Consider the following 22,283-nt stretch of genomic DNA (forward strand, 5'->3'; position numbering starts at 1 on the left):
ATGCAGAGGGCTTCTGGTCTAGCTCAGTCACCCCAGCCTCCTTCCTCCTATCCAGATGCCCCACCAGAGCAGCTCTGAGGACCACAAGAGGGGCACCAGCAAGGACGTTGTGACACCATGAGTGACCTTGACTAACCAACAGCACTTCTGATGATGCTGAAATTGTGTGTTTGTACCATCCAACGGGGTGGCCACCAGCCACATGTGGCTACTGAGGCCTTGAAATCTTTTCGTACAATAAGTAACTAAGTTTTCATTTGAATTAATTCTAACTTAAGTTTATATAGCTGTGTATAGCTGACATTTGCCATGGGAACAGTGTCATTTTTGACAGGAATAACCAGCACCATCAGCAGGACACCCAACTGATCACTGTTGAGCATGGAGCCTGCCCCCGTGGCCGCTGCGCCAAGCTAGGGGTTGGGGTGCAGTTGGGACCCAGATGGATGAAACACACGGTGGATCTTTGGAAGCTTCCCTGGCTTCCGCTGCTTCCCGGTAGATGGTGGAAACTCTCTCTCCTGGAGACACAAAGAAGAAGGTTGCCCACGGTGTCACCACTAGAATAGGAGATGGAAACAAAACACAAGCATGTTCCAGTATCAACAATGTCCCACCCCATGGTCTTGCCTGCCAAGTGGCACTGGTGATCAAAGGGGGCGGGGAGGGCCTCGCCCGCTGACCAGCGAGCGGTCTTGGTCCCAGTCCCACAGAACGTGGGCACCCTTCACACCGTGGCTCCTTGTTCCCTTTCTCAGCTCGAGCCTGAACACTCGACCCAGAAGGCTAGAGCCCTGTGTCCATGGGCTGCCCCTGCCTGACATGGATCCTGTCCTCACCAACCACTGATAAGGGCTTGAGTGGCGTGGGCTGGGGGGTGCATGCTTGGGGAACATACAAAGCAATGATGAGCGCAGATCTGGGCTTCCAGCTTCTGAACAGAGGACGCATCCTGTCTCATGGGCGTGACCCAGGCCAAGGGACTTGATGAAAAATGTTGTAATAAATTTTACCTTTCCAGTGAGAAAACCCTCAGCAGTTTTTTTTTTAATCTTTTATTTCTTTTCAGCATAACAGTATTTGCACCCAGTGCTCCATGCAATCCGTGCCCTCTCTAATACCCACCACCTGGTTCCCGCAACCTCCCAACCCCCACCCCTTCAAAACCCTCAGATTGTTTTTCAGAGTCCATAGCCTCTCATGGTTCACCTCCCCTTCCAATCTCCCTCAACTCCCTTCTCCAGTCTCATTCTTACGGGACTGGTTGGGTTTGTACTAGAGAGAAAAAAAAAATGTTCCTTTTAAATCAATACTTAATGGTTTGTTGGGAATCTCCTGATTAGATAATGATGTTAAACAGGATCAGCCCCTCTAGTAGATTCGAGATGCGTAGCCCACAGAGAGTCTTTGATCTGCAAATACTCTTCCTGTGTTCCCTAGGGACTAAGAGATAGGACTTACAAAAGTTACTGAAATGCTCCCTCTTTTCCATGACCTCCTTCTAGCTTCCACTCCCCAGATATCTTCCTTCCCCTACACGTGTCTAACCTTCACATCAGATTCAAATGGTTTTGAATAAAAAGGCTCATTGACCTCTGTCGAGAAAAAGACTTTCGTAGCTTGGACCCCAAAACCTCTTGTGCCTCCCAGCCCAGGGAACAGAGCCCGCTAAGCTTCTCTAAACTCTGCAGTCTGCCAGCCCTGGAATGAGGAAGTTTCTCTCTCTGACCCAGCTTCTAGAAGTTTCCATGGCAGTCAAAGAGATGCATTTTGTGAATCTCCCTGTAGGAAAGAACTCTTCAGTTGTGAGATATACTTTAGGCTGCCAGTCTCCAGGGGTCGCCCCTCAGGACTTGCCACAGCATGGAATCAAATCCACGTTCCTCCCAGCCAGTGACTGAGCATGGCAGAGGGGCTAAGGTCTGGCCAATTCTGTGCAATGGTGGTGAAAGGGCCCTTCTCTTGGGGGGGGGGGCGGTTCCCATGGGGTTGACTAAGACTGTCCAAACTCTGTCACAGCCCAGGGTTCTCCTTATCCAGTTCTCCTTCCTCCTCCCATATCTTTCACACATACGCCCATCTAATGGACCTCCTACCCTCTCAACTGCATCTCACCACGTGCTTCCTGAAGGATCCAAATGGATATAGTTTGTACCAGGGAAGAGCTGGGAAAGCAGGCAGTAAAGATGGGGTTTGGGGACAGGATCACTCAGTACCCAGAAGGTAATGAGGACCCCCATCCATGGCCATGGGGGCTCAGTTGCTAAAAGTGTGCTGAGGGTTACTTGGCGGAAGACGCCAGTGGAGGGGAGACCCTGGTGGGTGCAATTCAGGGATCTGGGGAGGAAAGGTAAGGCATTCAAGGGCAGTGACATCAGCATCTGGCTGGCAAGCTGCATTGGCCCCAAAGGGGCCTGAGGATAATTAAATAATTGAAAAGCAGGTGTGAAGGGGCACCTGGGTGGCTCAATCAGTTAAGCATCTGCCTTCGGCTCAGGTCATGATCCCAGGGTCCTGGGGTCGAGCCTTGCGTTGGTCTCTCTGCTTATCCCCCTCCCCCAGCTCATGTTCTCTCTCTCACTCACTCTCTTTCAAATAAATTAATTGGGAAAAATAATAATAAAAACAGGCATGAAGGCCCAAGGACATCCTTAGCAGTTCAGAAAAAGGCCTTTTTTCCCTTTGTGGGAAAGCAGAAAAAGCTGCCAAAGACCAAACTCAGAAATTAAAATCCTATAAAGACTGAATGCTCAGCGGAGACAGGGCTGCTATGCTACAGTCAGAGGCCAGTTGGGAAAACCTGGGACCCTGGCACGTGGATGGTAGAGGGGGCACAGTGTTGTACGCTGGAAACTAATAAAACAGGGTATGTCGATTACACCTCAATTTTTAAAAAAAGAGAAAGTGGTCTACTTACTCCCTATTCCTCAGAAACACTCCATGCATTTTCAGTTTCCACTTGTTTGCTCACACACCTTCTCATCTCCATCAGGATCTGAGAACAGAAAAGTTACCTGGATGGTCCCTGCCAGGAGGCCAAGTCTGCACCATTGACCAGTAATGGAACAAGAGCCTAGACATGTGCTACCCTTGGACTGAATTCTCTACAGGTCAAACAATACTGGTTTTATACGGCCTCCTCCTGGGGTCTTTGGGTGGCTCTTGGTTTTGGCTCAGGTCATGATCTAATGGGTCATGAGATCAAGCCCCAAGTTGGACTCCAAACTCCTCTCAGCAGGGGGTCTGCTGTAGATTCTCTCCCTCTGCTCCTCCCCCTGCTCACAGGTGCTCTCTCTTGTAAATAAATAAATAAATATTTTAAAAAAATATATGTATATACATAGATATACTGTCTCCTCTAACATCTCCTATTGTATTATTAAAAACCCTCCCCCACAGCATGTTACTTTTTTTTTAAGATTTTTATTTATTTATTTGACAGAGAGAGATCACAAGTAGGCAGAGAGGCAGGCAGAGAGAGAGGAAGGGAAGCAGGCTCCCTGCTGAGCAGAGAGCGCGACGTGGGACTCGATCCCAGGACCCTGAGATCATGACCCGAGCCGAAGGCAGCGGCTTAACCCACTGAGCCACCCAGGTGCCCCACAGCATGTTATTTTTTTTTCAGAGGAATTATTTATGGGCACCTGGGTGGCTCAGTGGGTTAAGCCGCTGCCTTCGGCTCGGGTCATGATCTCAGGGTCCTGGGATCGAGTACCGCATCGGGCTCTATGCTCAGCAGGGAGCCTGCTTCCCCCCCTCTCTCTCTGCCTGCCTCTCTGCCTGCTTGTGATCTCTCTCTCTCTCTTTCAAATAAATAAATAGAATCTTTTAAAAATATATTTTATTTATTTATTTGAGGGAGAGAGAATGAGCAGGGCAAGCAGCTGGCAGAGGAAGAGGGAGAAGCAAACTCCCCGCTGAGCAGGGAACCCGACACGGGGCTCTATCCTAGGACCCTGGGATCATGACTTGAGCCAAAGCCAGATGCTCAACCGACTAAGCCACCCAGCTGCCCCAGCGTGTTACTTTTTAAAGATAATGGGGGAAATGGCACTTTTAGAAAATATATATGGAGAGTCATTGTACCCTCTTGTTAGCACAACTGCCTCCTGCCTGTGCATCCATCTGAAACTCCAACTGCTTACATTTTCCCTTAAATTCTACAAAGTTTTTGGGGCACCTGTGTGGCTCAGTGGGTTAAGCCTCTGCCTTCAACTCAGGTCAAAGGATCGAGCCCCACGTCGGGCTCTCTGCTCAGCAGGGAGCCTGCTTCCCTCTCTCTCTCTCTCTATCTGCCTGACTCTCTGCCTACTGGTAATATCTCTCTGTCAAATAAATAAATAAAATCTTTAAAAATATAAATTCTACAAAATTTTCATCATATCCTAAAATTGGGTCTAAGACCCTGCCAAACTGTTCCCTCCTTCACAAGTCCTTCGTTGATTTCTCTCACCAGTATCTTCCTAGAACTTCCAAGGAACTTGTGTTCTGACTGCTACCTTGACTTACATTTGCGTGGTCATTGTTTGCATACACGTTTTACACCCTCATCAATACTGTGAACTGACAGAAACCGGGGATCCTAGATGCTACAACCACAATCCCCCCTCCCCAAGCTGAGGATAGTGGACTTCATGTGTTTCCTGCTGTTCTTATATTCGATTGGAGAAGAAAATGGAGTCATCCTGTCTACTCTTGGGCAAAGGAATCCATATCCATGAAAGGATCAATAAGCAAAGGGTCAGTGAACAAGTCACTTGTGTTTTTAAACTCCGTTTTAAGCTCACTAATGAACTTAGTGTGGAAGGGTCAGGGGGATGGAAAACCGGTGTGTGAACACCCCTTGAACACAAACTGGTTAGGACAAATGGTGACTAAGCAGCCACCCTTCAGGGACGGCTTGGAAAACTTCAGCGTGGTGCTCAGGAGTGGAGAACACGAGGAGAATAAGAACAAGGACAATGCCTGGGGGGTTCCGGGTGGTTAGAATAGGAGGACAGTGTTGGCACAGCATTTGGGTAGGTGGGAGGGAGTGTAGGTGAACGTCAGGAAGGACTGCGTGTGAGGAGTCGAGCCTTCAGAAGCCCAGAGAAGAGCACAGATGGAAACTAATGCTGTGGGAATGCTGTCACCACTGCCCTTCCCTCTAGAGATGTCCCCTTGCCAGTCCTGGGTCTTAGCCCAGCAGTGGGCAGACAGGAGAGCCAGGGATCTACAGCGCCCTCTGTGGCAGGGGAGGGCATGGCAGTGATGGAGGGTGGTAGCCCCGCCCCCACCAGGAGCTGCTGTCCCTTGCTCCTCCTGGGATCTGAGTTGAGACCTCAGATGACCCTTAAGACCTGAGCTCTAGATTTTCCGACGGTTCATATTCTCAGGCAGTGTAATTCTATTTGCATAGTAGTTCACAGCAGTTACAGTTACATGAACTGATATATCACATTAGGGAAAAATACGATTTTTCTAGGATGATAATTTCCTTTTTAAAAGATGATAATTGCCTTTTTAAAGCGAGTTAATATTCTCATAATATTCCTTCTCTTCTTTGTTGGCTGGTCAAGCCAGACTATTCTAGTCGTACTCTTAAATAAAGAATCAAATCTTGGTTTCCATTCTTGGGTTAATAGTACTTTCAGTTTCATTTTTTTTTTCTGATTTTTTTTTCACTGTTACAATTAGTTTTTTGTAAGGGCTGACTGATTTGTTGATTTCTAACTATTTTAATTACTTGCTGAGGTGTTCTAAGAAGGATTTTTTTAAGGTCTGGATTATTGCTACATATTTTACACTTGCTATGATTTTCCCTATGTGCTGTATGGTCACTGGTTTTATCTCTGCTACATTCATCATCTCCAGATGGTTGTTTAGTGTCTCATTCTTTTTGGTTTGTGACTATGGAGTTATGGAGTGTGCATTTTCCTTGTTTGTCTGCCTATTTTTTGTCCTGAAAACTGATACTTCACTCTGCCCACATCTGAGATCTACAAGCAGACCAGCAAAAACACTGCCCCAGGCTGCTGCTGGCAGGAATTCTCAGCAGAGACTCTCAATAGGTAGTAAGGGGGCTGTTCCTTGACCCATCTCTGGAGGTGGGGCCAGCCCCCATCTTGCTGTCCCTTGCAACCCAGGAGGCCTGGGAGCCACCTGGCCAGGCTCTCCAAAGTTGGCTCAGGAGTCATAACTGCAGGGGGGATCTTTCCTGACACCTGGGACTGAGGGGCAGGCACAGTTGGTGCCAGTGGCAGGAGAGCAGGAAGATGAAGCCCCAGAGGACCCACTGGATGACCCGGAAGAGTGGTGTGGGGAGGCTTCCAACCAAGCACTGGTATCCATCTGTCCCGCTGCTGGGGCTCTGCACGATCAGACTCCTCTGCCACATGGGACAAACTGGATAGGACAAATGGTTTTACAAATCTGATTATCTCGAAAAACATATTGGCTTTTTATATAAAGAACAAAATAACTTTGTTGTCCTTTCCCTTTTCCTTTTCTTTAGGAGTTCTTGCAACGTGAGGGTTATTTCTCCTTGACGGACTTTCAAGGCTGTCAATAGGGTTGTTAAATTGTGCTGCTGTCTGAATTATGGAAATTAAGTTATCTGCTTTCTGCTTGGTCTCTTTCCTTAATTCTGTAAGTCTGTTCCCTGTTACCTTTATTCAGCCATTAATGACTTTCAGTTTGTGTCTGATGTTCTAATTGGATCACGTCCTTCACAACCAAGAAAGTAATTCTTTAGACCTTCTAGGCAAAAGAGGTGAGATCGCAAATGCCCTGAGCTAGCTAGGGATGAGATGACCCCTCCCTGTGCATCTCGTCCTTCCCCAGGCAAGCAGGCGGATAGGAGGCTTGACCCTAAGTGGGCATGGGACAGTGAAGATGTGGGTCCTCCAACCTTCCTTCTGAGCCCTCCTACCTTCTTCTACTGTGAATCATGACACTTCTCTTTCTTGTTTGCTTGATTTCCCCCACCCTCCTTTCATTCTTTCTTTTTCTCCCTCCCTCTCTGTCTTTTTTTTTTTTTTAACTCTGTCTATTACACTCAGCTGGAAAACTATGAGTTTTCCAAGCTGTGCAATTCGGCTGCTCCTTTGGGCCATCCCAAGGTCCAAGTGGAAATCTTTCAGTGTTAATATCTTTCTTGATCTCGAATCACAGTTCTGGATGCATAGATAGCAGCAGGAGAAATTTAGGCACTTCCCTCCCAAACTGGTCAGGACCAAGGGCATTTCAAAGGGATTCCAGGAATAAGAAATGTGTCAGTACTGAAGGCTTGAGCGCTGACTGCGAGTTAACCTCTATGTCTATAGTTCTTGCCTTCTTAACTCAGACCCCGCCCAGCGGGGACCCCACTGCTGCCACTTGCACATAGCCCTGTGCTAGCTCTTTCGGTCTGATGAGTCCAGTTGTTGATATTGAACTGAGCCTTGCTTCCTCTGATTATCTGATTATCACCACCACCATCACCCAGTCCTGGCTCTGAGATCTCAGGCTGGGTTGAGCCCCCATGTCTGCAGCATCTACCCACTACCATTTACAAATAGGTGTTAGTTGGATGACATAACAAGTGCCAGTAAATTACCTGGCCACCCTGGGGGAGGGGAGTCCCTTTTCTCCTTCTCCTTGTCACCATGGATAGGCATATCTTTCCCCCAAGAAGTTACTCTATCTGGGGCTTGGATGGGGAAAAGCAAGCAAGACAGCCGTGATTCTTCAGTATCCACTAGGTCTGTTACTGGAGAATAATGAAATCATCTGCCACATTCAATGACAAGTACACTTCACCATCCTTCAACCATCCTCATGTAACCTCATGTAACCATGAGGTTACATCCTCAGGACTTCTCAAAATCTTCAAGCTCAGCCCACAGTTACCCAAACTGATCAACGGAATAAGGCAGATTATAAACTCCACGTTATTCCCCCATCCTGTGGACCTCTGCAGGGAACATGGGCTGGTTTAGTGCATGCGAGCATCTGTTGCCTGGTGTGACAGCCCCTGATGGTTTTCTACTAGTGGATGGTTCTCTCCTGACTCCCAGGCCTTTTCTTCAGATGATGGTAGTGAGTCCACCCCTGCTCCCAGGATGGGACCATGACCCACACCAGATCAATCAGAGCCTTTCACTTCCCTGGCCATGGATTGGCAAAGCTACATTTGAAGTTCTATCCTTAAACTCTCTGCCACCTGAACCTATAAATTCGTACTTTGCTTTAGCGGCTCTGGGTTGGGTTTGCTGACACTTGCCACCAAAAGAGCACTGATGATTCATCCATCGGAGCCTGGTGCCCGAGAGAGTACACCCGGGTGAGGCCAGCTGCCAAGAATGTGGGAGTCTGGTCCCCAGCCTCAGCTCTGGGAGCAGCTGCTCTGCCTGGAAGTCTCCAGGGAGAGGAGGGGCATCTGGGAGACAGGGCAGGGTGGGATGTCTGAGGACAGGAGGGGGTCTACAAGTGGCAGCCAGAGTGTGCCTCCAAACATGCCAAGGGCCCCCATGCCCAGGCCTTGGCTCTGACCGCCCTCCAATCGTGCTTTTTTGTGCTTCTTCTTCTCCCACTATAATAAATTCAGTCCCACAGCCATGACTCACTCCAGCTCATTCTCATCAATACCCAAGCCTCTGCCATCTGTTTTCTTCCCCCTTTCCTTCTCTTTTCACAGCCCATGAGAGTGATAGTCAGCCCACAGCCAAGTGCAGGGTCCCTGGACTCCCACAGACCCTCCTGAGCCCTCACTTTAAGGGCTCTTCCTTCACCAAGGTTCCCCAACACATGACAGTTGTTAACTCCAGTGATGCACAGGAGCCCTGGGAAGGGCTGGGTGAGAACCCAGCCTGGACCCATCCTCAGCTCCTCTAATTGGATTGCCCCTGTGTTGTAGGCAGGCATCAGGAATTCATAAAATTCTGCAGATAGCTTAAAGGTGCTGCCCTATAGTATGGGTCTGCTCACAGTTTCTGGCAAGACTTCCAGCATGGCTCTTTTTACCAGCTTCTTCCGTTTAATGCCTGGTTCAGACGCAAACACAAAGAGACTCACATGGCATCACAGACCACATCACTCCTTTTCTAGAAGCCTTTGGTGGTTCCTATTGCACATGGAATGGTCTAGAAGGCTCTGTGAGATTTGACCCCTGCTTGCCTCTTGACCTCATCGGGGAGGACTTCTCTCACACACTTGCCAGTCGGCCCACTGACGTCATCCTGCTTCTCTGTCTGGGAATGTCCCTTCTCGTGCCTGACTCCCGCTCATCCTTCAGCTCTGGAAATAAACATCGCTTCTTCCCAGGGGCCTTTCCTGCCCCCCAACCGGGGGAAGTAGGTCCCCTCTGCAGTCATGTCATCACATTGCCTTGTTTTCGAGCATAGCACTTAGCACCATCTAACGTTGTCTGGTTTTTCTCATTTATTGCCCATCTCCCCCTAGACACAAACACACCCCAGAACGTAAGCCCCAAGAAGACCATAATTCCTTCTTTTCTTTCCCCTCCATATCTCCTTGCGCCCGTGGTACCCAGTGGAAGGAAGCATTTCCCCCCCAGCGGGAGGCGCACATGGAGGAAGAGCAGCAGATATCAAGTGCCACCACACGGTGGCAGCACTCGCCCGGGCAACTGAAGGTTCTACTTACCCGCGCAGACTACGCAGAGTGGGGGGAAATTGTCAGCCCCTAAGCACTTCTGACTTTCCATCCTTCTCTATCCGTCTAAAGAACCTACAGGCAGTGAAGACCAGCTGTCAAATCGTTGAAAAGGAGTTTGGGACTTTAAACTGTCTGCACTTAGCCTCAATTGTTCTATCTTTATAATGAACATATTAATATTCTTCTAAAATATGTAACATTATTTAAAAACTGGCTGCAAAATAACTTAAAAGGAAGGATTCCAAATGTTTCAGAAATAAAGTGCTGGGAAGACTTTTGGAGTTGAGAATGGAGACCAGTGTTTGAGGAGAACGTGAACTAAGGTTGGAGTTTTAGGACCTTCTAGTTTACTCATATTTATGGAAACTCCTACGTGCCTAACTGTCTTGCCAAGCATAACTGGGGATATAAAACAAACTGGCACATTCCTCGCCACAATAGGTTTTAATAGTTATTATTTTTTGCAATTGTAAATTCCTTTATTTTGTTTTTTGATAAAACGTTCCCCTATGTTTGGAAAAACAAAATGAATGCATGTTTCATGTGATAAAGTGTTAAACTTTAGTAATTCACGGAGCTAAAAATTAACACAGTGGCATGGAAGGGGGAAAGAGGACATGGCTTGGGGAAGGATGTCCTGAGTTCAGATCCTGTTTGGGTTTGTGTCAATCACTTAATCTCAGAGTGTAGGGTTTCATTGCCCAGCACAGGGCCCCACACATGACCAGTGCCCCATGCGGGCTTGCTGAATAAATTAATGCATTTGTAAAGTGGGGACGATAAAATAATGCTAGTCTCTGTGACAGCAAGGATTAAATGAGACCACGAATTCAAACAGACTTTGTAATTTATAAAATGCCATGACATATTGTGTATTGCTATTAAAAGCTAAATGTATGGCTGAACAATGAGACAGGCTAAAGCAGGGATGGAGGGGTCCCTGTACACCTTGGATCCCAGGGACGGCTGGTCCCAGATAGGGAGGCCAGATGAACTTCCAAAGTAGCTTCTCCACCACTTCCAGCAAATGGGCATCCAGGAGGTGCTCACCAGGGAGCAGGGCAGATTTTGCCGTTACTAAGAGGGAACATGTGTCCTAATTCAGGAACAGAAACCGGAAACGCGGCCCTCGTGTGAAGACCCCTAGGTCTTCCCCACGCTGCTGAGAGTTGTTTTCTACCAAATTGAATCCAATCATATTTCTGGTAGGACCCTCTCTGCCCCCCCTTCACACACATTAGCATCCTCAGAAGAAGGACTCTCCATCCATTCAGAATCATATTATTGCCTCTATAATTATTATAGTTATGACTATGACAATCATTATAAAGAAAATCATCCAAATGCAGAAAAGCAGAGGAAGGAGGGGACCTATGGCTCTGAGCACAGTCACAAGGCCAGCAAACACAGAGAAGTAGCGAGGGCTTTCCTCCCAGGCTCCCTTCAGGCTCCCAGGGAAGCAGGGTGCATAGAGCAGAGGTAGAGGGTAACCATACCATGGTCCGAGAAATCCCTTCCTTCCTCCTCCCTGCCCAAGCTTAGTGCATTCACCTTTCCCCACCATGGCCTCTGTAATGGCCCTTGCTCAGATCCTCACTGCCTTGTACCTGGATTATTCCAACGCCCCCAGTCTCTCTCGAGCACCCCCAAAAGGGTCTTCCCCGGGGGGGGGCTATTATGTCATGCCCTTGTTCGAAGGCTGCAGGAGCTTCTCCTCTCATACAGAGTATATGTGGAGGTCTTCATCACCGCTGGAAAACCTGCGTAGACTGGCCACTGCTTTATCCTCCTCAACCCTCGGACAGAAAGGTAGACTCGCTGTGCCTGCACACATACCACGCGTCTGTGCCTCATGTCCCCGCTGCTGTCTGTACTTAGTCTCTCAGCCGGTCGGGAATCACCTACCATCCTTCCATCTGACTCAAAGAACCTCAGAGCCCTGGCTCAAACCACTTCCTCCAAATATTTCCCACTGTTGGAATTCTTTCCTCGTCCTCCACTCCAAAGGATTTTGTTTGCATGCAGGATATCCCACCTTGGGTCTGAGCTATTAAGTTCACGCTATTAGTTCCCTCGACTCTACAATCCTTGAAGGCCAGGGTCTATACCTGCGACCCTCCCACTCAAGCAGCAGGAAATAGTTGGAGCTGAGTCAAATGTCTAGTGAGTTGCGTATTTCATCGCCTGCCTCTGATGTGTCCTCGCCTTTACCCCGCGAGATGAGTGCCTCATTATAAACACCGTGGCACCACACATGGGCAAAGGGAGGGTCTGCTCCAGACCAACCAAGTGGTGGAACCGTAGGTAGTCAAGTTCAATGCAAAAGCAGCAAGGATGGGTCCACTCTGGGGAGGGGAATCGCCTGAGGTGAGTCTGAGTCGAAATAAGGTTACACAGTGGTTAAGGAATCCAGACCCTGTATCTGGGTCCTGGTTTCATGATTTCTGCTTGTACGATCCTGGGGAAGTTTCTTGACATCTCTGAATCAATTTCTTCACTTAAAACCTCGTACAACCACAGAGGATAAATTAGCATCAAATACCTCTCATCGAACCGGTCACATGCGCATATACATATAGAGCTTGATTATTATTAAAGAAGCACCGAGATGGGGAAAACAGCAGACTCCGATTGCTCTTTGGGGCCTGGGAATTGTGGCGAGGAGTCCAAAGTACCATCCCAAGAATGGGGAGGAGAGGGAGAGGCAGCAAAAGCAGCCCCTGATCATCCGAGCACATTCCCAGGATACCAGGCCGCCCATCAGCATTTCCCAAGCAACAAGTCACTGTCATTTCCTCCCCCGTGCCCTGGGAAAGGGCACAAATTGAGTTCATTTCATGAGCCTCTGTCTCCTGTTCTCAGGCCCAGCCATGACCCTCACTAGCTATTTGATACTCAAAACGGCAGGTATCGGCCATGTTGCACGCGAGCCCAGGGGTGTCTGGGGGCCCTGGGAGATGAAAGCAGGTTGCTGAGAAAGGGTGAGGGTCAGGGCGTGGAAGAGACGCCTCCCCGCTCCTCTTCCTCCCTGGAAGTATTAACCAGAGGGGAATGCAGTCAATCAAATGGAAGGAGGAAAACGGTGAGAGAAAAAGAGGCGGTTCAGGGCGACTGGGAGTCAGCAGAGAGACCTTGAAAAAGGTAGAGACTCAAGAGTTCAGGGGCGGAGAGCCTGGCATGTGTTCAATTTTCTGCCCCTTCACTCCCAGCTGCGTGGCTTTGGGCAAGTTATTTAACCGTTTTGTAATTCATTTCCTCACCTGTCAAGTCCAAGTCCCGCTAGCTGCGAGCTCACGTCTGTCCACGAATGGTGGCGAGGAGTGAAGGAGATCGGGCCAAGAAAGCGGCTCCCACGCACGCCACGTCGCACGCCACGTTGCACACCACGTCGCACACTGTAGGAGCTCACTTGGGTAGGAGGCTTGGTGAGGATGGTAATTGGGTCCCGACACAGACTCAGTGAATATTCTTATTCCTGTTTCCCAGTTGAATAAACTCGGGCTCGAGAAGTTAAGTGTCTTGCTCAAGGTCACATGGTCAGTACACAGTGTATCCTTTTTTTTTTTTTTTTTAAGATTTTATGTATTTATTTGACAGAGAGAGATCACCAGCAGGCAGAGAGGCAGGCAGAGAGAGGGAGGAGGAAGCAGGCTCCCTGCGAAGCAGAGAGCCCGATGCGGGACTCGATCCCAGGACCCTGAGATCATGACCTGAGCCGAAGGCAGCGGCTTAACCCACTGAGCCACCCAGGCGCCCCACAGTGTATCCTTTTAATCAAGTTCGGCTCCTCTTCTGCCCAGGATCCCAGCGAGTGATCCAGATGTCCTGAGGAGGAGGAGGACCTGGGACCGGAATGGACACTCCTCTTGGGAATTCAGAGGATGAAGGAGAACCAAACCCAGAACCAGCTGAGCCTAACAGCTAGGTAAACATTAAAACACTCCGAGTCATTACCTCGAACGAGGTAGGAGCGTGTCTGCCGAGGTCTCTCTCCTCCATTTGCCTCAAGGTGCCAACTTGTGCAAGATTTAAACATGTCCCCCTGCTGGATTTGTACTTCTGGGGTCATCTAAATTTTGGGAAGTCTTATTACATGGGAGCAGATGTGCAGTTTCTTCTAGAAGGAGCCCAGAGTCTGTGGGTGTCAGCAGCAAAGGCAGGGGGACCCCCAGGACTTGGCCCCAGGACCATCTCAAGAGGGTCTGAGCTTCAGAAAAAGACCACCTCCCACCTACAGGCCTCTTTTCAACCCCTTGTGAGATCTGCTCACTGAGAGCGTCGAGGAAGTATTTATCAAGAAACTTCCTCAGGGGCCGGGGGTCAGGAACTACAGTTAGGCCTTAGACTAAGAGGAGCGGGTGACTGCTGGAGTAAAAATGTCCCTAAGAAGCCATGAGCTATGGCACTCGCCACTCTTTGGTTCTTGTAATGTCACTGGGGGCTTGCCGCTGACTTGTCTTTGCCCTGACCCCTGCTCCCATACGACGGCATGACAGGTACCTCATGAATATCTGTCCAGTGAGCCAGTGGAAGTTGCCATCACCAGAATTGGCCTTGGCCACACCCTCTGGCGGCCCCTCTTTCCTTTGGTCCTCACAGCAGCTTGAGATGGTCCCTCGGCACACACGGTTCACACATTGGGCTCATCTGGAGACATATAGAGAGTAAGCAGCAGCACGAGGTCTTCTGAGCACAAATTCTGGAGCCTTCCATGAAGCCAGGGGGTGGAGGGGTGCAGGAGAAGGGGGAAGAATGCTGCCTGGTGCATTCCGGGGCAAGCGTCAGCCCTTTGCTCCCTTCTCCTCCCTCCTGCACGGGCTTCAGGGAAATCAGAAATTTGGGCCCTCATGGGCACCCTGCTTAATGTTGCTCTGTCCCTCTCACGAGTTTCTCTGAGCAGAAGAGCCAGGTGAGACCCCATCAGAGAGCTGTGGCTGTTCAGTGGGAAGACCCCCAGGTCTAAGAACAGCCCAGCTCTCTGCTAGCTGTGGGTGGCTGGCAAGTCGCGAGGTATTTCTGTGCCTGGGTCTCCACGCCCAGCTCCTGGGGTGGATGAGATGGGGCGAATGCCAGTAGGAACACGGAAGGAGTTCCAGCAGCATCTTGTGCATGACAGGTGCCAAAAAATGGCCATGAAGCCTTCATGCGAAAATTCATGCCAAGGCGTTACCACGGCCCCTGGGGTCTGTGCACGTTGCTGCTGCACTTCTTGTCTCTTATTGGACTGTGCATTCCAACTCTGTCCCTGGAATGACATCTGTCCAATGTCCTCACACCTGGACCTCCCCATCTCTGGCCACCTTGCCTTCCTCCTCCCCTGCTCACTGACGACACCCCACTGCTTCTCCACCCTCCCCAGTCCCCCTGCCTGCTCTGGGCCTGAGTCATATCCTCGGACCCCAGCCTGGCCCCACCACAGCTGTCCTCACTGGCCTGCCAGAGCCTCTTGCCTCACAGACAGACATCAAGTCCATCTGGCAGAACTCTGGGTTATGCTGAAGGGTCCCATCATGGCTTTTATGTCTCTGTCCTGAGTTTTAGTCATCTCGTGTTCATTCTGAGCACATTCCCCACCTGAGCCATCAAAAAATTCCTCCAGCCTTCTGGAGTGCCTGATTCTACCCCGGCCTTCCTTCTCGGGTAGTCTGGCAAGTCAAGTGTCCTGAGATGAGCGCCTTTCTCTGTGCCAAGGAGAAGTCATGGGCCACATGGCCCAGCTGCAGAGCAATGGAGGGGGAGGAGGAAGACACAGGGAGAGGGAGGCGAGGAGGGATGTGAGGCAAAGTGCAGGTAGAAGGGGGCCTCGGTGCCCACCTGCTGACTGACCAGGAGGCCTGAGGGGGGCAGCAAGGACTAGCGTCAGTAAATTCACTGGGACCCTGTGTTGACATTTAATAAATATTTTGTATTGCTTTCAAAACCACCCAGAATGCTGGTGTCCAGAACCCACGTGCCCACCTCTCTGCCATCTTTTGGACGCTGTGTCTAGGCAGGAATGGAAGAGGGGACACCGACCTATACAACCCCCATAATAATATGCCAGTGACAGCGGGAGCCTCCCGGAGGAGTGCATGGGATTCTGATCAGGTTCAGTCCCCAGGATTTACGGTGAAGAAAAAAGATCGATGGAGGGACAAGGCAGGTGGGAGGGTACATGCTGAGGGTCAGCGATCAGGTGTCCTCAGAGCTTGGGACCCCCCGAGTCGTGCTGTCCAAGACAATTGGGTTGCAGGCTGAGATCCTGGCCACAAGCATGAATGTCTGTTGTCCTGGGTCCTCTGGCACCAGCCTGGTTCCCCTTCTGTGCCCTCTGAGGCAGGGTGAAAAGCAGGCTGGCAGAACTGCTCATGGAGGTGGTGACCCAGGGGTCAGCAGAGGGTGTGGGGGGCAGGAGAATGTGTGGAGCACCACGCCTGCGAAGTGGCTTCTCATTTGGGCTCCCTAGGTGACAGCCTTCAGGACAGGGAACAGGACCTTCCGCCCATAGGGCCTTGGTGTGAAACAGAAGTTGGCCCCAATCAGCAGCCTCCAACTTGGAATTGTCACTCAGAGGGCTTGTTAAACAGACGGCTAGTGCCCCTTATGTGCTCACATGCACACACACACACACACACAAGTTTGGGGTTCAGCAGGTCAAAGGTGGGGCCTGAGTCCACATGTCTAACAGGTGCCCTCCGAGGGGTTGATGCTGCCGAACCAGGGCCACACCTGGAGGACCAATGGCCTACATGAGGTTTACAAGTTTCTCCTCCAATCCTGAGATCTTAGGATTTGGTTTCCAGGAAGGAAGTACGCGGTAAGAAATGATTTTAAAATAATGGAGCATTTCAGAAGAAGGAAGCGGAGAAGTTTCCAGACACCTGGCCTGGCCATGACCGCGGGCCAGCGCCACGTTCTCCCCCAGGCCCAGCTGGGATGGGGCAGCGGCCCGATGGAGCCTGCACTCCCCTTCCTTCTGCTCTCGGGTTTCTTTCATTTGCTTTTCACTGAATTCTACATCTGACACCATATTTTATGACGCCAGCTGCTTGAGTCTGTAATGAAATAGTTTATGGGAAAGCATTTTGAAAATAGGAAGTCTAAGGTGGAGGGGGGCGTATTTTGAACGTATGTTCGTATTTTCTGCTTTATCTCCTTCAAAACAGCAAATGACGGGGGCGATAAAAGAGTGCAGTTTATGGGAGAGGGTGGAGTGGGGCGGAATTGAACTGATCTGAATTAAATAAGAGTTGCATTATTTCCACTCAGAGTAACCAAACACCGACTGAATGCCCGAGGGAAGCCTGGGCGGCTCTAGAGCCGAGGGCCTCGCTCTCCCCAGGACTGCGCAGTAGATAGGCGGTGGGCGTGCCCAGCGTGGAGGGGCGCAGAGGCCTCGGAGAGTGGACCTGGGGCCACATGGGCGCTTGGGTTTCCCGTACCTGCGACCCTGACCTCTAGCTGACCAAAATGGGGCCTGTGGTCCGCACATTCAGCAGCCAGAGCCCAGAAAGAGCTCAGGCTCCCTGACCCCCTGCCAAGGTCTCCCCCACCATCTCTACTGGTTCCGCATTCTGGAAGTTTCTTTCTTACGAATACAGCAGACCACCTTAGATGCGGATGCAAGCTCTTCTCATTTTGGTTTCCATCTACACGTGGTCAGCAGCTCCTTCCAGCCAACCCCCACCCCAGCGCCCCTCCATGCACCGAAGCACAGAGATCCATGGGGACTGCAAGGCTGACTGAACGAGGTTTGCCCAGGAGCAATAGCACCTGAGACCCTGGGACAGCCAAGGTCCCTGCCCGAGGCCGCATGTTGCCAAAGGCCTTGCCCTGGGCTCCTAATCCATGAGAGGAGGAGTCTGAGGGCCTAGGCTGGCATGCTAACCATGACCTGGGGCCCATGCTAAAGCCTGGGGGGCCTGTTGTGGGAGGGCTGTAATGGCACCCAAATGCCCACACATCTGTGAGCCATGTCCCTCGAGGTTCAGGTCAAAGCCAGGGCTGGGAGGCAGGGCAGGCCTCCGACTCACCTATAAACTGAGCTAAGTTCTGTCTTCACAAAGGAATTACATCCTATTTGTGTTGGGAAAGAGCCTGGAAAGAGCAAGGCAGGCTCGGGTCCTGGCAAAGTCTCAGAGCCTGCCCCTGGGTCTGGCCAGAGGCGCCCAGCCCGGTGGGTACATGGCTTGCAGAGTCCTGTGGCTCCTGAGGAAGCCCCTCGCCTGCCGGTGGAATTGTCCAGCGTCACTCAAGAGCCCTTCTCAGAGGGGCCAGCCACACTCTCCACCAGAGTTGTTTCAAGCCAAGATCCCAGTTACTCTTGAGAACTCTTGTAAGTGGCCTGCCGGCCAAGACGGCGCCAGGCTGCCCAAGCCTCAACAACCTCATGACCTTCTGGTGACCTCTGCATGAGGACAGGCCAGACAGCCGCCCCCTAGTGAGCCCACTAGGCAATATGGTATGGAAACATGCCTGAGGCACCAAGGACCTGTCTTCTGTGGGCATCACTAGAACATAAAAAGCTGGGACACTGAACTACTACGGATCCAATATATGTGTCAGGTTTGGGTTCAAAAAATCAGCTGAACAAGTGTCAGTTGGGAGAGATCCCGACGAACCAGATCATTGAGACCTCAGAGGGTCAGCGTGCCACAAAATGAAATGGGCCAAGAGACAGCTAAAACAAAATCAGAAAACTACTGCGATCTGAGATTGTGTTAACAGAAATTTAGGACCCCCCCCAAAAAAGAGGCAGGAACGAGTCCGACCATATTTGGTGTATTGTGTTCCATTTTTGGTAGCACATGTTTAAGACTGTAATTCCAAATTAGAATATTCTCGCAGGAGTAGAATGCTATGGCGAGAAGCTTGGAAGGTAGTCTTGGAAGAGTTTTTCCAGAAATGGCTCTTTGGCCAAAAGGAGGCAGGAATGCAGAGTTGCACCGAGGGATTGTCTGTGAGAACACTTGCTCTCACCTGGGGGTCACATCGGCGTGCTGAGAAACACAGGGACCCACAGAAATTGAGGCAGCCTTTCTGGGGGACACCATGTTCTTCCACATCAAGGCCTTTAAAACTCCTCACCCTGTGGATTTGGTCCAGGACTTCTACTGCTGGGCATTTATGTCAAAGAAGTCTTCGGAATGTGGTAAAGATTTCCCTAGTTGATGCCGACCATTGTGTTATTTACAATACAGAAGAGTGAGAGGCAACCTAAGTGTCCCAAAGTAAGGGTATGGTTTCACACGTGATACAGCACTACGGAAAATATGGCAACCATTAAAAATATGACTTCAAAGGCTATTTAGTGATATGAGAAATGTTCATGATATCAGTGAAAAGAACGATCCGGGCTCAACACCTATCGTCAACAGAATTCTAATTTTGTAAAACACGCACATGGCCACATGTACAGAAACCGGAAGAAATACCTCTAAAATGCTGACAGCATTCCTCACTGCTTGCCTATATTTATCAGTGATTTATCTTATGTTCACTTTTGCATGGTTTTCAAATTTTCTGTAATACCTAGGTATCCTTTTTATAATCAGAAGAGAAACATTAAAATTATTTGAAGAGCAGTTGAGTGTGGGATAGCTGATAGATTCTGGGATGAACCCACAGGGGGACCTGCTCAGTGATAGCTTCCCAGTGAGGCAGAGGGCCCAGACACTGGGGGTCCAGCTTGCATCAGGGGGGAGGTTGAACAAGAAGGCCACTGCAGGGCACCTGGGTGGCTCAGTTGGTTAAGTCCCAGGATCAAGTCCCACATCGGGCTCCCTACTTGGCAAGGAGTCTGCTTCTCCCTATAACCCTCCCCCTTCTCAAGCTCTCTCTCTCTCAAATAAATTTTAAAAATCTTAAAAAAAAAAAAAAAAAAGGCCACTGCATATGAGAATCAGTAGAACAAAGGGGAAGTAACATTTACCAGAGACCTGCTCTAGTTCAGTCTGTGTGCTCCAGATCTGAGACTTGGAGTCAACATAACTCCTATAATGACCTAGGTTGCTAAGTCAGAGCTGGGATCTGAAGTCAGGACTTTCTGCCTCTTCACCCCATGTTTGGAAGAACCTTCTCCCTTGGCAGGAGCCAGGCCCACTTTGGGCCCCTATTCAACTATCCAGCCTGTGTCACTTCTTGGGATCAAGGAACAAGAAAGAAACCTTGCATTTTGTTACAGAGACTTGTCTCCTGACAGATTTGTGAAGAATTAGGGTGGAGAGCTCTCCAGAAGAGGAGGTGCCCAAGGAGTGGCTAGAACACAGCTGTGTTTCTCAGACTCCAGTGTCCCCTCATCACCAAACATGTTAGGGAGCCACTTATTTCATGGATCAAAAATCCTGCTGATAGACTCCTTTTCTCAGTCTGTAGAACAGAGTCCCTTTCTTTCCCTGAAGCTGATGCCACCCTCAGAAGCAAACCAGCCATCTAAGTATAAAATATCCTGTTTTCCCCCCCTCACTCCTGCCATCTTGCTCATCTGATGCTGTTTTGCTAAGGTGTCAAACAGTATCTAACCCTAACAGCTCTCTTTCCCAGAGGGACAATTTTGAGTCTGCCAGGGGACTGAGAGGCCCGTGATAAACTGTGACACCATTAAGAAGTCCAGACACCAAACCTGGAACTGTCATATGCTCATCTCCCACCACTAAATCTTCGGACTTACAGAAGTTTACTTGAGCAAGTGAGTTCTTATTTTCCTAAAGGAACTTCATTGGGTCTCACAAACAAAATAGCCACAACGGTAATAGTTCTTAGACCTTTTTGAGCACTGAAGCATTCCTGATTTATCTGGAGTTATCCTCCTTGAACAGCTACACACATGAACACACGAACACACACACACACACACTCACATACATACATCCTCCCCATAAAGTCTTTGAGTGCCAAGTAATTTGGGCAGTTCCTGGCTCTAGCCAACAGAGTATAGGAAAAAGGGATTATTAGGAAAGTCTTGCCTGAAAATGATTAGTGAGTCCCCTCGGGGCCCAGACCCCACTGAGAGCACCCCTATTGACCCAAGGGAGGAAGAGGTACAATCTCCTTCTGCAGACACCAAACTGTCAAGAGATTCAGCTCTGAGGGTCTATGTCACTTGCACAGTCTACCAAGAAATAAAATGTTCTCCCATTTCAGAACTGGGGGTGAGCAAGGAGCGTAGAGAGAGCAGTACATTCCTTGTTTTCTGATCTCTGGGAATTGAAAAGTAGGCTTTCGTTTTCTTAAAGTAGTTGTATTTCCAAATCCTCCTGCACCAGAAACATTTTCTAAGAAAAAGCCGTCTTTGACCATCAGTTCATATTTATGTGAGTCAGAAATGCTAAGTTGGACCATTTGCTCTAACAGGAGAATATGTCATTGCCAATTTCCATCATGTCACCTCCAGAGGGTGGAACTATTCCCCCCAGAACAGCCAAACAACCCTAATACATTGCCCACTTTAGGGCTTCATCTGTACGGTCTTGAGGAGTTCATTTGGCATCTCTGGGTGTCTCCCTTCCTGCTTTATAGGGTGAGGATATCATCGCCAAATACCTTCCAGGTTTAAGTTGTGTAATTCAACTTGACAATGAATTGATCTGCACCCATCACTGGCAAACTACAGTGTCCTGGTCAAATTCAGCTTCCTGCCTATCTTTGTAAATTAAGACCATCATCACGCCCGTTTGTATGTCTTATCTAGGGCTGCTTTTGATCTACCATGGCCAAGTCAAATAATTGCGACAGAGTTGTCCACAAAACCAAAAATGTTTGCTATCTGCTTTTTTGCAGGAAGGGTTTGCCAACTCCTGGTCTAGACCATTAGAAACTGAGGTAGGTTGAATAAGACAATGAGAAACTGAGGATTCTGTAGGGAGCTCACAGCAATACTTCCATAGGCCAGGAATCTATTTATATTTTCAGGCTGTGCCACCCACTGGGATCACTCAGCAGGCAGCAAACTTATGGAACGTGTTAAATAGAACTTTCTTGTCATTGTCCTAAAGCTGCTGCTGCTAAGCTTCAGTGAGTGCCCCTTGGCAGGTACGCTTGCCTCCCCCTCTCCATCCCTCCACTATCCCGTAGCTTTCCACCACATCTCTGCTCACCCTTCCTCTTTCCAGACTTTCCTCTGGGGTTTGGTTTTTTTGTTGTTTTTTTTTTAAGCCTGGCCTTAAACAGAAGCCTCTCCCTCCCCTAGAGTGTTTTAATTGCTCTTCTCTGGACCATGTCCAGGTTCATTATGTTCCATGGGAGCCAATGGCCAGAACTACCCACTTTCAGGAGCAAACGGTGGTTTTAAGCAAAGAGGGAAGTTTTGCCTGCAGGGCTCGGAGGTAGAAGGTCAAGCCCCATGGACAACATCGCTGAAATCCTGCCTGTTGATTCTTCTAGGGATGTGGACTTTGTGGGGAACAGCCAGGCCACTTCCAAATCCTTGAAGGTGGTTGTGGGAGTGGGGAGACATGGGGCCTCATGCAGAGGCTCATGAAGGCACACCCAGGATCCGGAGTTGGCTGCTGACTTCTGTCTTCCGAAAAGTCACCTGTGCGGCTAGGTAAATAGGCAGCTAAGTAGGTAGATAGATTGAGTCTAAATCACAACTGACTTCTCAGAAAATAAGTCTCTCTCTATATATATACATATGTATACAAATATACATACACATATAAATACACAGA

General features: G+C 49.4%; 1 long non-coding RNA gene across 1 annotated transcript; it reads right to left on the reverse strand.

The window, feature by feature from the left end:
• Positions 1-428: 428 nt before the first annotated feature.
• On the reverse strand, positions 429-13,167 carry LOC122915755. The gene is made up of 4 exons (XR_006386088.1): positions 12,897-13,167; positions 9,625-9,708; positions 2,918-2,995; positions 429-560 (listed from the first exon to the last, which is right to left on the reverse strand). It is a non-coding gene; the product is annotated as an uncharacterized LOC122915755 (long non-coding RNA).
• Between the last annotated feature and the right edge of the window lie 9,116 nt (positions 13,168-22,283).

This window comes from Neovison vison, chromosome 8, assembly GCF_020171115.1.
Source record: "Neovison vison isolate M4711 chromosome 8, ASM_NN_V1, whole genome shotgun sequence".
In the NCBI taxonomy this organism is placed as follows: Eukaryota; Metazoa; Chordata; class Mammalia; order Carnivora; family Mustelidae; genus Neogale; species Neogale vison.